This window comes from Schistocerca serialis, chromosome 6 (genome assembly GCF_023864345.2).
Source record: "Schistocerca serialis cubense isolate TAMUIC-IGC-003099 chromosome 6, iqSchSeri2.2, whole genome shotgun sequence".
Classification (NCBI taxonomy): Eukaryota; Metazoa; Arthropoda; class Insecta; order Orthoptera; family Acrididae; genus Schistocerca; species Schistocerca serialis.
The window spans coordinates 205,455,092-205,470,291 of record NC_064643.1 but is presented as its reverse complement, the minus strand read 5'-3'; the positions used below and the strand labels follow the sequence as shown (position 1 = coordinate 205,470,291).

Genomic DNA, 15,200 nt, shown 5'->3' with positions numbered 1-15,200 from the left:
CAAAAGGAATCTAAATATAAATTTTTAAGTTTCTAGCTCTTTTCTGTTGCGCCAATGATTTTTACAGAAAAAGTCCAAATTTCGAAAATGGTTAAAGTTGTTGAACTAATATTCAACACATATTGATTTAGTATTACTCCTGACATACTAGAAACGTTTCACGTTATTTACTTAATTTTTAAAGTATTGCGCAACATTTATGACGTCAGAGCTAGTTACAGCGGACTGGCTGGCACACAATGGAAAGACTGATGAGAATTTTATAAGGCGTGAGTATGCTGCTCCCTACAAAGTGCCTGAATATTGACGGAAATTATGTAAAAAGTAGATTAAGGTACAGGCATTCATGTAAAAAAAAGTATTGAGATATCTTAGCACGTCTTTTTTTAATTTCAAAACGGCACTTACTTAAAAAAACACGCCTCGTAGAATCCTCTAGCTCTTTTTTTAAATGAGATGGCGCCATTTGAATGCCACAGAGCCTTCATTCGTACGTTTCCTACGAACTTTTGTGTGTGTAACACTAACGGTAAAGTTATCCATGCCGAAGCGGAAAGCACTTACACAACCCGGACATTTCGCAGTTTTACCACGCGCACAGCCGCTGGTAACCTGCAAGGTGTCGTCCACACAAGGTTGCCTCGCTCCGGGGCATACGCTGCTCGTGCACCGGCGTGACTACGGGGCTGAAGGCGCTGGCAACGATCCGCCATTTGTCGAGGCGGGTGGGGCGGATTTCCCGAGCGCAAATTTCAATCCCGGAAGACACCTGCGCTTCCGCTGCCGACACCCTTTCTCCCTCACCCCCACCCAGCATACCTTTCCCTCGCGGCATCGCGCTGTACGCCTCCTTTCAGGCGGCTCTTTGATGGTGGGAAACACGTATTGTGTACAGTGCCAGAAGAGAAGCAAAAACAAATACTGGAACAACAGCACTTAAACAAATGCACCTGCTGCTCAGAAACACTGCTCTAGTACGAACGTAGTCTTCCGCGGAAGGCCCTCTTCTGACATCTCACCACCTTTTGTATATTCCCTATTTCTGCGTAGCCCGTTCAGTCGTTTAGTGTGGCAAACATGGCTTTAATATGAAATGAAGGGTATCCACAACTCATTTTTTTGTGATTGACATACTTCAAGACACAAGACAACAAGCAGCCCAGAGTCGCATTGTTTGCAATAAAAACGCAAACTCTTTGCATTATTTCAATTCTGATCAGTGGCGAACACTAACAAACAAAATTACAAATACAGACGTACTTATTACGCTTATGTTGGCCCTTTTGGCATGACGAGCAATCGAGCACAAGACACAAGCTTCTTCGAACGAGAAGTAGGTAGGCTCAACACCCACCATTCCAAATTTCCGAAACATTTCAATTCATACATCTCCGCCCCCTTCCTTTTTCTTCCTCTGCAGCTTCCCTTTTCTAATTTGCTCTGCCTATACCCTTTCCTAATGTTGTTCTCCCTTCTTCCCCCCACGGAATCGGGGCCCTCGGCACGCGCCATGTTGCCATACCGTATTTATCCTATTGAATTTGACCTCATCATGATACTGACAAGGGAACCTCCCCATCGCACCCCCCTCAGATTTAGTTATAAGTTGGCACAGTGGAAAGGCCTCGAAAAACTGAACACAGATCAATCGAGAAAACAGGAAGAAGTTGTGTGGAACTATGAAAAAAAATAAGCAAAATATACAACCTGAGTAGTCCATGCGCAAGATAGGCATCATCAAGGATAGTGTGAGCTCAGGATCGCCGTGGTCCCGTGGTTAGCGTGAGCAACTGCGGAACGAGAGGTCCTTGGTTCAAGTCTTCTCTTGAGTGTAAAGTTTAATTTTTTTATTTTCAGACAATTATTATCTGTCTATCCGTCCGTCCGATGCGAGGTAACTGCGCCGTAATATGGGGACGCTACACCTAAACAAACATCGAAACACACGACGTCAGTCGACTACAGCGCACGGAAGAGAGAGTATTCCTGCTAAAGAGGCTCCCTGGCTGGCAGTTGACTGTTCGCTACTTTGGACGAGAGTGCATTAAATACGTGAGATGTATTTCGTGGGCAATATGAATCCAGCAAATATAGCTGGCGACTTCAATAACAGGGTCAATGAATATTTTCCGAACTGTAAGGAATCGGAAAGTTCCTTAAGGGATCGAACGTAGAGAATATATGACTTTGTTTCCTGTGGACGAATCGGTTGACCTATGACCTTGCGATCAAATGTTTTCGGTTCCCGTTGGAAAGGCACGTCCTTTCGTCTACTAATCGCACGGTTTTGCGGTGCGGTCGCAAAACACAGACACTAAACTTATTACAGTGAACAGAGACGTCAATGAACGAACGGACAGATCATAAATTTGCGAAAAGAAAGAAAGTAAACTTTTCACTCGAGGAAAGACTTGAACCAAAGACCTCTAGTTCCGCAGGTGCTCACGCTAACCTCGGGACCACGGCGCACCTGAAGTCAGACTACCCTTGATGTTGCCTATCTTGCGCATGGACTACTCAGTTTGTATATTTTGCTTATATTTTTCATAGTTCCGCACAACTTCTTCCTGTTTTCTCGATTGATCTGTGTTCAGTTTTTCAAGGCCTATCCACTGTGCCAAATTATAACAAAATCTGGGGGGGGGGGGGGGGGGGGATGCGATGGGGAGGTTCCCTTGTGAGCAACGTTTCGGCCAGTATTGCCTTTCATGACAACCTGTTTATACCTTAGCTTATGTGGATTTCTCCTTACGTTACCTCTTTCTTATGGATCTGGTGATGGCTCAGGCCGATACATGCCATAATAAGAATTAATATGTATATGCGATGTAAAAAATTCTGTGCATAAATGATCTGAGAAGAATTGATTAGTTCGGTAAGGCCATGTACATGTTGTTCTCTCGTAATCATCCAGTTAGAATTCTTTCAATTTTTGTTTGCATGCGTTTTCTATATTTTAAAGATGTAGCGCTATGTTGCTGGTGGGTAGTAATTTTCTGACATTCCGGCTGTCTGCTACGACGATTTTGGTGACTTCATCAGCAACGACAGTGAAAAGGCAATGTATTTGTTATAAGTCCAAATTTCTACATATACAAATAGGATACAACTAGTATTTTACAGACTGGTATTACAAAGAGTTAATGAGATTACGACAGCGCCTGAAGTAATATATGAGCACTTGGTGTCTCTGTGGTAATTGGCGCGGAAGGAATATCTGTGCCGAGAGATTAACTGCGTCGAAGTTTAGTAATATTTGTTAAAATCTATTACAACCTGGAAATTACTACGTAGTTAATTTGATCAGGTTGATGAGTTTATTGCGAGCAACCAGTTGCATTCAGATATAAATCCGGAAACCCAGAGAGTTAATTTCGTCCGATAGCCATCTCTATCAGTAATCAGCCACATGGAAAAGATCTTCTTTAACTCACATTGAGCAAACTGAATTAATGCTGTCGCTACAGTGTCCACCGTTCGTGTTCTGTTGTCACACTGTATGTTGACAGAGACAGCAAACATGGCATCGACAGGAGATATTAGTTTCGCAGCAGAAAGAGCGGTCTGGGCCCGGTTTTCGGAATCGGCTCATAATTATACGCTGTATATGAGGATTCTGACCCTGCATAACTTTAGTCGGAGGTATTTGCGCGGAATGCGCTTGAAAGCTCCCTGTGGCGTCCTGTGTTCACAACTCGCGCGAAATGTCGTCGTATTACAAGCCAAATGGAGAACAATTTGTCGCACAGCTTGATGGTCTGAGCTGACAGTTGCATCCAAGTTGCCAGTTACGTAGCCAATCCCCATTGTTTTCTTGTACCACGAACACAGGGTGTGTTAAGAGTTTTAACAGGTATCTTGCGCGAAATCCCTATTCTACCGCCACAGTACAGCTGATACACTGGTTTGCAAAACTTAAAAGGTAAGACAGATAAAGTAAAGTGACATATTAACTACCAGGTGGAAACGAATGAAAATGCGAGGACATGTTACTTGAGGTCTCAAGAGTCAGGCAAATAAAGTGGTGAAGTCAGCACGAATATAGCCCCAAATGGGGCTGGCCCCTCAATGCCAGGCAGTTAAAGGAACGGAGAAAGGTAGTGTGTCTTCATCAGCGGGCAGTTACGTTGCACTGTGATGGTATTCTTCATAACAACATGGCCCAGAGGTGACATCTGGTGGATGACTTCACACGCCGACGAATCATGGGGAAACTGGAAGGAGGACAAAGTGTGACGAGTGTACTCCAGGAGTTTAGTATTTCTCGCGGCATTGTTTCACGTGCACGTGGAGTATTCCGAACCACAGGAGAAGTGGTCTACCGCAGTCAAGTACAACAGCAGATGGCCGCTACATTGTGCAACGGGCAAGACAGGATTCATGTCAAACAGCAAGTGTACTCGGGTCCGAGCCGCCGGAGATGGTGGTCATGCTTGGGAAAGAGGCTGAGAAGATTATCCTTCCACAGAGTGTAATAGTTTTTGTGTTGAAAATATAGTTACAGTCCAGGTAAAGAAAGTCGTTCTTAAAGAAGGTTTCTCAGGAGGAATAGTGAAGCTGAAACTTCTGTTTCTAATTTCAGCTTCTTCTTGATGCATAATCTCCACTGACACTTGAAATAACCGCATGAAATCTGTTTTTCGTATGGAGTTATAGCAGAATCCGTGTGCCGTTGATGATATACCATGTGTAGTAACTCAATGACAGAATCGCAGATCTCGACCGAAACGTCTGATTTTAATTACAAGAAATTAAATGCAAGTGAGTCCTAGGAATAGTCTTTTACAAGGAGCATACAGAAGAGGCAAACGATCCATATTTTGTTCCAAATGACAGAAACTGCATGTGTTGACAATTGGAGGTACAGTGTAACAAGACCTATCTCCATAATTATCGTTTTGTAACTCGCTCAACAGGTGGTAAATATACTGATACGGTGTGTGGCTTCTTCGTCGAGCAAAATAGATCAGTATGCACGTTTTCCCTTCCACCATATTTACAATACTTTCCGCATTTCTGGTCAAAGCTAAAGAGGGCACGTACATTGACGTTATGAAGCATTCATCGGACCGTTCGCCCCGTTGTGAATTCAAACAGTGGGAACTGGAAGCTTAAATGATAAATATTGCTTATCATGATCAGCATCATCTCTTGCTTTCAAGAAGAAGAGCTTACTTAGTGGATTGCTGTGAATATCGTTGCTTTGTATGGCAGAGCGTCGGATATTTTGGTAGAAATTGCGGTCGTAAACTCAGAAAAATCAGAAATACAGCTTACAAAATAATAACCGTATTGGAGTTTCTTGAACTGGTGGTGAGTACTGGGAATCTACTAGTTTTAGATTTGTTTTTATTGAAGGCTGCACTACACAGTAATGAAAATGTTGTACTCTGGACGAACTGCTTCATGAAGAAGCTTACGTTTCCGATGTCTGATTCTCGTAGTGTTCAGCACAGTTTCATCTATGATGTCGTGGTCTGCAGTGTTATGTATTCCGCTGTTCCTACTGGTTGCGCCATAGAACTTTTAATTGCTGATTGCCGCATTACGATTAGCATATTTCCAAAATGAAATTTTGTGGTAATTGTCATCCCCTTCCTCGCCCTCCTCCTCTTCCTCCTCCTCTTCCTCCTCCTCTTCCTCCTCCTCCTCATCATCATCATCAGCAGCAGCAGCAGCAGCATTATCATCATCATCTCCACCATCAGTCATTTTTATCCAGTGGTGGTCAGTGGTCCATCTCCAGACTGCTCCACACTTTACGATCTCTAGCTTTACTTGTCCTGCTATGTTCTGATGCCGTTTACCTATCTCTCATTATCATGAGAAATCCAACAAAAAGTCTCTCAGCTCCTCTGGCTCCATGCCTAGCAAGTCGCCATTCCAGTTTCGTAATACTGATTGTGATATTCTTCGCTTCCCCCTTTTCTATGCATTTATCCATCATCTTGTCCCTTCTCGTTACTCCCGACGTGTTTCTTTTGGGTGCGTTTTTATGAGGGGTTCAAAGACAATTCCGAATGTGGTGTCACCGCCAGACACCACACTTGCTAGGTGGTAGCCTTTAAATCGGCCGCGGTCCGTTAGTATACGTCGGACCCGCGTGTCGCCACTATCAGTGATTGCAAACCGAGCGCCGCCACACGGCAGGTCTAGAGAGACTTCCTAGCACTCGCCCAGTTGTACAGCCGACTTTGCTAGCGATGGTTCACTGACAAATTACGCTCTCATTTGCCGAGACGATAGTTAGCATAGCCTTCAGCTACGTCATTTGCTACGACCTAGCAAGGCGCCATTACCAGTTACTATTGATGCTGTAAAACATGTACCGTCAAGAGCAATGTTCCATTTATGGATTAAAGTTAAGTATTCCACAGCTACGTCCTTTTTTTGCTAGTCTCATTTCCTTGACCTGTTCCAGACCTCACGCCAGCCTGCGTGAGCTAAAACGCGTGCCTTTCGGCTTCCTCTCATAGTGGGTTGGCTCTCTTGCCAATCCACAACACCGAAAAGCTCACTTTACGCAGTTATCGTCCTCGGCACCCCTATGAACTGATAGCAGAGTAAGCTACAGATCCCCTATGCTGTATCCCGGAAATGTTGCGAAACGTCAAAATCGCAACTCTTAGACCGAACGAAAGAGCAGGGGAGTTTGGACATGACTGCCAGCGCTAGATTTGTTTGCAGTTCTTCCGTGACTGTCAATTCTTCAGGCACTCACCCTTCGTTCAGTCTCACGCGAATTGCCTCACAGAGCGCATTCATTCAGCTGCCCTCACTGTTCCTACGAGGGGAAATGGTTTGCTTGAGAGTGCGTTACCCTCGGCAGGAGAGTTTTCTCCAGCGCTTGTCTTCGTCGCAGAGGAATCAGGCAGAGTAAACGGGCCAGTCTCTAGAGCTTCTCCGTCCTGTATTTATCTCCCGACACAGCGTCACGTCAGCGCGCAAGGTAGCCTCCTTGATTGTTCGCGATACAATCATCTTCGCGACTCGGCTTGTACCCTCCCATCCGAAATGACGCGGTGATCAATATGCGCCAAGAAGGCCGACTGCTACCCGAGTTTAACTTAAGATGAATTCACATTAGTTACTCCTGAAAGGAAGCCCTATTGTCGCAGCAGGCGCGTTATCTATAGAGAAGACTGCGTCTCCAGTCTGTCATTCGTTGGCTTGTCCCAGCCTGTTGTACTGTGCTCAGTTATTATTACCTGCTATTCAGAAGCGCTCGTGAGCCGTACAACACAATCACATTAATCAGCGAGCGTAGGTAGAAATAACGCTGTTCTTCACTAGAGTACAGCCAGTCCATAGAGGAAAAATACCAGGGTAAATCAAAAAGAAATTACGATTACCTTCCAACATTGATAGTTCAAGCTCCATTCCACCGATAAGGATTTAATTTTCCCTTCGTGGTCCCTACTCGCCTCAGCCGAATCTCTCCCTCGACTTTTTTTATGCTAAGTGTTTCACAATTCCTGTTGTAGACTTCTAAGGATTGTATTGGGGTTCTAGGCGCTACAGTCTGGAACCGCGCGACCGCTACGGTCGCAGGTTCGAATCCTGCCTCGGGCATGGAGGTGTGTGATGTCCTTAGGTTAGTTAGGTTTAAGTAGTTCTGAGTTCTAGGGGACTGATGACCTTAGAAGTTAAGTTCCATAGTGCTCAGAGCCATTTTTGTATTGGGGAGTTAATACGTAAATACTGGATAAGGACCCCGTGTCCGGAAGTATAGCGTTTGGAAGTAAAATAAGTTTGAAGGTTGGAGCACTTTCAAATCTCCCGCTTGACGGTACGCACGGAGCGGCGACAATGAGTTCTGACCTGTGTGCTCAACAGACATGTGGCGATCCTGTTGTTTGTGCCACAAGCTGTATCTGCGACGCCATACTCTCATAAGCGCAGTCCTCAAGCCCTGATGCGCGTCCGTGGCGCAACCAGTCAACCCTCGTTGTTGCGCACGCATCAGTTTCTTACAGCCGTAGTAGTAGTCTGACGAAAATACACTACTGGCCATTAAAATTGCTACACCACGAAGATGACGAGATACAGACGCGAAATTTAACCTACAGGTAGATATACAAATGATTAGCTTTTCAGAGCATTCACACAAGGTTGGCGCCGGTGGCGAAACCTACAACGTGCTGACATGAAGAAAGTTTCCAACCGATTTCTCATACACAAACAGCAGTTGACCGGCGTTGCCTGGTAAAACGTTGTTGTGATGCCTCGTGCAAGGAGAAATGCGTACCATCACGTTTCCTACATTGATAAAGTTCGGTTTGTAGCCTGTCGCGATTGCGAATTATCGTATCGCGACATTGCTGCTCGCGTTGGTCGAGATCCAGTGACTGTTAGCAGAATATGGAGTCGGTGGGTTCAGGGACGTTTGCAAGACAACAACCATCTACACGAACAGTTCGACGACGTTTGCAACAGCATGGACTATCAGCTCGGAGACCGTGGCTGCGGTTACCCTTGACGCTGCATCACAGACAGGAGCGCCTGCGATGGTGTACTCAACGACGAACCTGGATGCACGAATGGCAAAACGTCATTTTTTCGGATGAATCCAGGTTCTGTTTACAGCATCATGATTGTCGCATCCGTGTTTGGCGACATCGAGGTGAACGTACATTGGAAGTACGTATTCGTCATCGCCATACTGGCGTATCACCCGGCGTGATGGTATGGCGTGCCATTGGTTACACATCTCGACACCTCTTGTTCGCATTGACGGCACTTTGATCAGTGGACGTTACATTTCAGATGTGTTACGACCCGTGGCTCTACCCTTCATTCGATCCCTGCGAAACCCTACATTTGAACAGGATAATGCACGACCCCGTGCTGTAGGTCCTGTACGGGCCTTTCTGGATACAGAAAATGTTCGACTGCTGCCCAGGCCAGCACATTCTCCAGATCTCTCACCAATTGAAAACGTCCGGTCAATGGTGGCCGAGCAACTGGCTCGTCACTATATGCCTGTCACTACTCTTGATGAACTGTGGTATCGTATTGAAGTTTCATGGGCAGCTGTACCTGTACACGCCATCCAAGTTCTGTTTGACTCAATGCCCAGGCGTCTGAAGGCCGTTATTACGGCCAGAGGTGGCTGTTCTGGGTACTTATTTCTCAGGATCTATTCACCCAAATTGCGTGAAAATGTAATCACATGTCAGTTCTAGTATAATATATTTGTCCAATGAATACCCGTTTATCATCAGCATCTCTTCTTGGTGTAGCAATTTTAATGTCCAGTAGTGTAACTTAAACTAACTTACGCTAACGACAACACATACACACCCATGCCGGAGGGAGGACTCGACCCTCCGACGGAGGTAGCCACGCGAACCGCGGCAAGACGCCCAAGACCTCGCTGCTACCCCGCGCTGCAACATGAGTTCCTTAACAAAACTTTTCTACTAAGTCCCATCTACAACCCCTAGAAGCCTGTGATGGAAAACATGAGACACCGGTAGTTACATTTTATTGGCTTCGATTTATGCAGTCATACAGCCATCTACAGTACACGACCGATCTCATTTACCCCAAAGTCACAATATTACATATTCAAGTCACACATACATCGTTCCATTCCGAGATCCGAATGCCAAATTTGCCACGACGTACTTGAAGAACACGGGCTAGGTTTATGCCATCTCGTGCAAACATACAGCACAGCAGCAGCACTCCGTCTTCGGGCCACAAGTGGCCCATCGGGACCATCCGACCGCCGTATCGTCCTCAGTTGAGGATGCGGATAGGAGGGGCGTGTGGTCAGCACACCGCTCTCCCGGTCGTTATGATGGTTTTCTTTGACCGGAGCCGCTACTATTCGGTCGAGTAGCTCCTCAGTTGACATCACGAGGCTGAGTGCACCCCGAAAAATGGCAACAGCGCATGACGGCTGGATGGTCACCCATCCAAGTGCCGGCCACGCCCGACAGTGCTTAACTTCGGTGATCGCACGGGAACCGGTGTATACACTGTGGCAAGGCCGTTGCCTTCGTCCAAACATAGCACATACAAGTTAGATAAACATACAGTACCATAAACAAAAACAGTTAATTAATAAACTAATGGATGAATTTTATAAGGGGGACTATACTCCAGACTGAACGGTGAACTGATGATGAAGTTCCTTTAAAATCTTGTCTCTCTGCTTAAGTGCTATGCACCGTGAAAGTTCCACTTCCACCGCCGCAAGGGAATTTGTCAGTAACTTGAAAATCTTGACGTCCGCTGTTGCCAGCAGCATTTCTCGCTGAATCGTCCGCTATGCTCCATGTTCCTGAACAACAAGACTAGGGCTTCCTCTCTTGTTTCCGTCGTCGACCCAGCAAGTAACACAGACTTACGATCTTCTTCTTCTCCACTTTCACAGTATAGCAAGACCGTCTCTGAAGAGACGTTGCAGGTTGTTTTTTTTTAAGCACCCGTGGCTAAAGTTCGGGTCTGTCACAGTCACATAAAATTTTCGTACGATGTTTTCTTTGGAGTACCGCTATGTGCCTCGGACGCAGTTCATCAGTCTCATCGAGGCAGATGTCTTGTGTCAGTTAGTCTCGGTTACAAGAGCACTTTCAGAGGATTACAACTATTATGAGAAAGACGATGTTACAAAACACTGTAATTTACAAGTGGAAGAGAGCGTATTTGCAGCATAGGCCATTCTCCGTCAGTGTTGCTAGAGAGATTTCTTTTCAAGATTTCCGAGCGCTTGCATAATTCGTGAGTTATTAAGGTTGATTGATTCCTGACTCTAGGTACAAAACCCACTCGTGTTCTTGGTAAAACGGACTCAGATCCCAAGGGACCATTCAGATTTCAGTTTAAGTTTTCCAGGCTTTTGCCAAATTACGTCAGACATGCTGTGATGATTACTTTACAGTTAAATGTCCGCCCCATTTGCACTATTCCATACTGAGACAGTGTCCCGTGTCGATGATTTTGCTTTCGTAAGTCCATAGAATCGATAAAAGAAAACAAGGTAGGGGAAGAGTAAAAAAGAAAGTTCTCTGATCCCCAAGGTGCAGCAGGTACCCGCTGACTCCATTACTCGATTCTGCGTCGTGTTCATTAACACAGTTTGGAAACTCCAGTTGGATGAAATACAATTTATTAACATTTTTACGAACTTTGACGTAGATAGGGCCCATTGGATTAGGATTTGAAGCCGAAACACGGCCGTGTAGCATGAAATACGAGAGCGTGATGGCCTCGCGCTGGGAAGGACAGAATGTCTGCATTTGGATCCCGGTGGTCTGCAATTGAATTACGATATGGCGCAGCGGAACGGACTTGCGTCGCGAGCAGTTGTTCCGCTGCTAATTAAACGTCAACAGTGCCGGCTGTGGTGCGTTGCTGTTTGCCGACCAACCAGCACCCACTGAAGTCTGCCGGGTGTGTGAGTGGCCGGCCGAACAGCTATAGGACAGGTCTTGTCGTCCGCAAGCAACTGCTCGTGTCCAGCATTAATACGGCACCCTTACTGAAGCTGCCCTAGAGTGCCGTAACGCTTTAATGTATTCCACGTAAACAGGCGGAATTACCCATTATTGTGTGACTACGCAAGCAGTCACACCGATTAGATATCTGGCAGTATGAGTACGGAGGGATTTAAAAGCAACGACCACACAATAGTAACCATAGGAAAGTCAGATGCCAGACTGACACCTATTGGAAGACTCCCGAGAATGTGCAACTAGGAGCAAGGTAGCTTAAAAAACTCCCGTTCGACCAATACTTGAATACTGCTCGTTACCCTGGGACCCGTACCAGAAAGGACTGAAAATCCAAAGAAGAGCCGCACGTTTCGCAACATGTTTACGCGCGAGGGAATCACGGAGATGCTCACCCAACCTCAGTGGCAGACTTTACAAGAGAGGCATTGTGTATCATGGTCTGGTTTACTGTTAATATTCCGTCTGTTTGCTTTCCGAAGAGTCAGCTAATGTACTGCTTCCTCCTACGTATACCTCACGAAAGACCATGAGAGAGATTCGAGCTCGCACGAAGATCTACAAGTAATCATTCTTTCCGCTCAACATTCACGATTGGAACGGGAAAGAAAACGATAGTGGTACCATACACGAAATACCTCTGACACACGTCATCAGATGGCATCCGGAGTGTAGGTGTAGATGTACAGATGCCAGCATGACGGCGGTCTCACATCCCAGTTTCCTGTTGCAACTGGCGTCAACCCGGTTTTTGTTAGGCGTCGCGCTCTTTTAACCATTTACCTCGCTATTGTGATGACTGATGTGACGTGCACACAAGAACTGCAGTTAAGAAACTGCCTTGAATGTTTGGTCTGAAGAAGAAGTATTTGACATACCACACCGAGCCGAATGCAAAATCCTTCGTCGAATTATTGTTGAGATCATTTTTTTCGAAATATCTGCCTAGCGGCTGACGTAATGCGGTCACATGGCAGTATTAATACGAGGGCCATTCAGTGAACAATGCAACACAATCTTTCTCGGCCAGTTTCGAGTGAAAAAATACGGAGTTCGGTGAGGGACATTGTGAAATATTCCCACTTCAGCTCCTATACAGAGTTATTACAAATGATTGAAGCGATTTCACAGCTCTACAATAACTTTATTATTTGAGATATTTTCACAATGCTTTGCACACACATACAAAAACTCCCAAAGTTTTTTTAGGCCTTCACAAATGTTCGATATGTGCCCCTTTAGTGATTCGGCAGACATCAAGCCGATAATCAGGTTCCTCCCACACTCGGCGCAGCATGTCCCCATCAATGAGTTCGAAAGCATCGTTGATGCGAGCTCGCAGTTCTGGCACGTTTCTTGGTAGAGGAGGTTTAAACACTGAATCTTTCACATAACCCCACAGAAAGAAATCGCATGGGGTTAAGTCGGGAGAGCGTGGAGGCCATGACATGAATTGCTGATCATGATCTCCACCACGACCGATCGATCGGTTTTCCAATCTCCTGTTTAAGAAATGCCGAACATCACGATGGAAGTCCGGTGGAGCACCATCCTGTTGAAAGATAAAGTCGGCGTTGTCGGTCTCCAGTTGTGGCATGAGCCAATTTTCCAGCATGTCCAGATACACGTGTCCTGTAACGTTTTTTTCGCAGAAGAAAAAGGGGCCATAAACTTTAAACCGTGAGATTGCACAAAACACGTAAACTTTTGGTGAATTGCGAATTTGCTGCACGAATGTGTGAGGATTCTCTACCGCCCAGATTCGCACATTGTGTCTGTTCACTTCACCATTAAGAAAAAATGTTGCTTCATCACTGAAAACAAGTTTCGCACTGAACGCATCCTCTTCCATGAGCTGTTGCAACCGCGCCGAAAATTCAAAGCGTTTGACTTTGTCATCGGGTGTCAGCGCTTGTAGCAATTGTAAACGGTAAGGCTTCTGCTTTAGCCTTTTCCGTAAGATTTTCCAAACCGTCGGCTGTGGTACGTTTAGCTCCCTGCTTGCTTCATTCGTCGACTTCCGCGGGCTACGCGTGAAACTTGCCCGCACGCGTTCAACCGCTCACTGCAGGCCGACCCGTTGATTTCCCCTTACAGAGGCATCCAGAAGCTTTAAACTGCGCATACCATCGCCGAATGGAGTTGGCAGTTGGTGGATCTTTGTTGAACGTCGTCCTGAAGTGTCGTTGCACTGTTACGACTGACTGATGTGAGTGCATTTCAAGCACGACATACGCTTTCTCGGCTCCTGTCGCCATTTTGTCTCACTGCGCTCTCGAGCGCTCTGGCGGCAGAAACCTGAAGTGCGGCTTCAGCCGAACAAAACTTTGAGTTTTTCTACGTATCTGTAGTGTGTCGTGACCCTATGTCAATGAATGGAGCTACAGTGAATTTAGGAAGTCGCTTCAATCATTTGTAATAGTCCTGTAGTTTCATGAAGGTCCGATAGGTGGCGGCGCTGCACTTAACCTTCAAACTGGCGTCTGTTGCAGAGGTGCGTTGCACGCAAAGAGCTGACAATCATGGTCTTCCTTTTGGCGGAAAACCAGAGCATCGCAGATATTCATAGGCGCTTGCAGAATATCTACGGAGACCTGACAGTGAACAAAAGCACGACGAGTCGTTAAGTGAGGTGTCTGTCATCATCTTAACAACGTCGCGCAAATCTGACTTATTTCTCCCTTGCGTACTCTTGGAACGTGCGGACACTCTCATTTGATATATTAAATGTATTCGCAATTGCGAATAAGCACAGCCATCAGCTGTAGAATAGTACAGTGTGTGAAATCTTAAGGGACTTAACTGCTAAGGTCATCAGTCCCTAAGCTTACACACTACTCAACCTAAACTATCCTAAGGACAAACACACACACCCATGCCCGAGGGAGGACTCGAACCTCTGCCGGGATCAGCAGCACAGTCCATGACTGCAGCGCCATCAGAGCGCTCGGCTAATCCCGCGCGGCTATTCCCGTACAGGTCAGACGCTGTACTTGATAGTCGCTTGCCCAGTATCGGCAGAGAAATGCGATATTGCAGTGCGTGTGCTATTCTGACTACGATGCAAAGTTCCTTTGGACAGGCATGCATGTCGAGAAAACAAATCGAAATTGTGATGATTTTTAATTAAAAATAAAGTTTTGCTATAACATTTTCTAAATCGGTTAAAAAGTGTAGAATAATGTCTCCCAGCCTCGTATAGATTCTCCTAAGCTCATACAGTCAGTGGTAAACGCATATGTCGTGTGACTAGGGCCTCCCGGCGGGTAGACCGTTCGCCGGGTGCAAGTCTTTCGATTTGACGACACTTCGGCGACTTGCGCGTCAATTGGGATGAAATGATGATGATTAGGACAACAAAACATCCAGTCCCTGAGCGGAGAAAATCTCCGACCCAGCCGGGAATCGAACCCGGGCCCTGAGGATTGACATCCTGCCGCGCTGACCACTCAGCTCCCGGGGGCGGACACAGTCAGTGGTGAAAATTTTTTCTTGTGAATATTTAGTTGTTGTAACGAAAAATGTGGTATGCTTGCATTACATAAATGATGAATGAATAGTTCACCTTCTAACTATTACGTATTGCATACTTCCCAAGTTTTTCGCTATAGGTTTTGCAAGTGTTGCCATAGTTATTAAAATTCACAAGCACACATTTTCAGAACTATGTGTAAGGGGTTAGAAATCTGTACAGGGCTAAGAAAAAGAATTTTACACATTGCAGACTTATTTAAAAAT

General features: G+C 45.7%; 1 pseudogene; it reads right to left on the bottom strand.

Annotated features, from left to right (window-relative positions):
* Positions 1 to 9,888: 9,888 nt before the first annotated feature.
* On the bottom strand, positions 9,889 to 10,005 carry LOC126485717 (5S ribosomal RNA; annotated as a pseudogene).
* Positions 10,006 to 15,200: the final 5,195 nt, after the last annotated feature.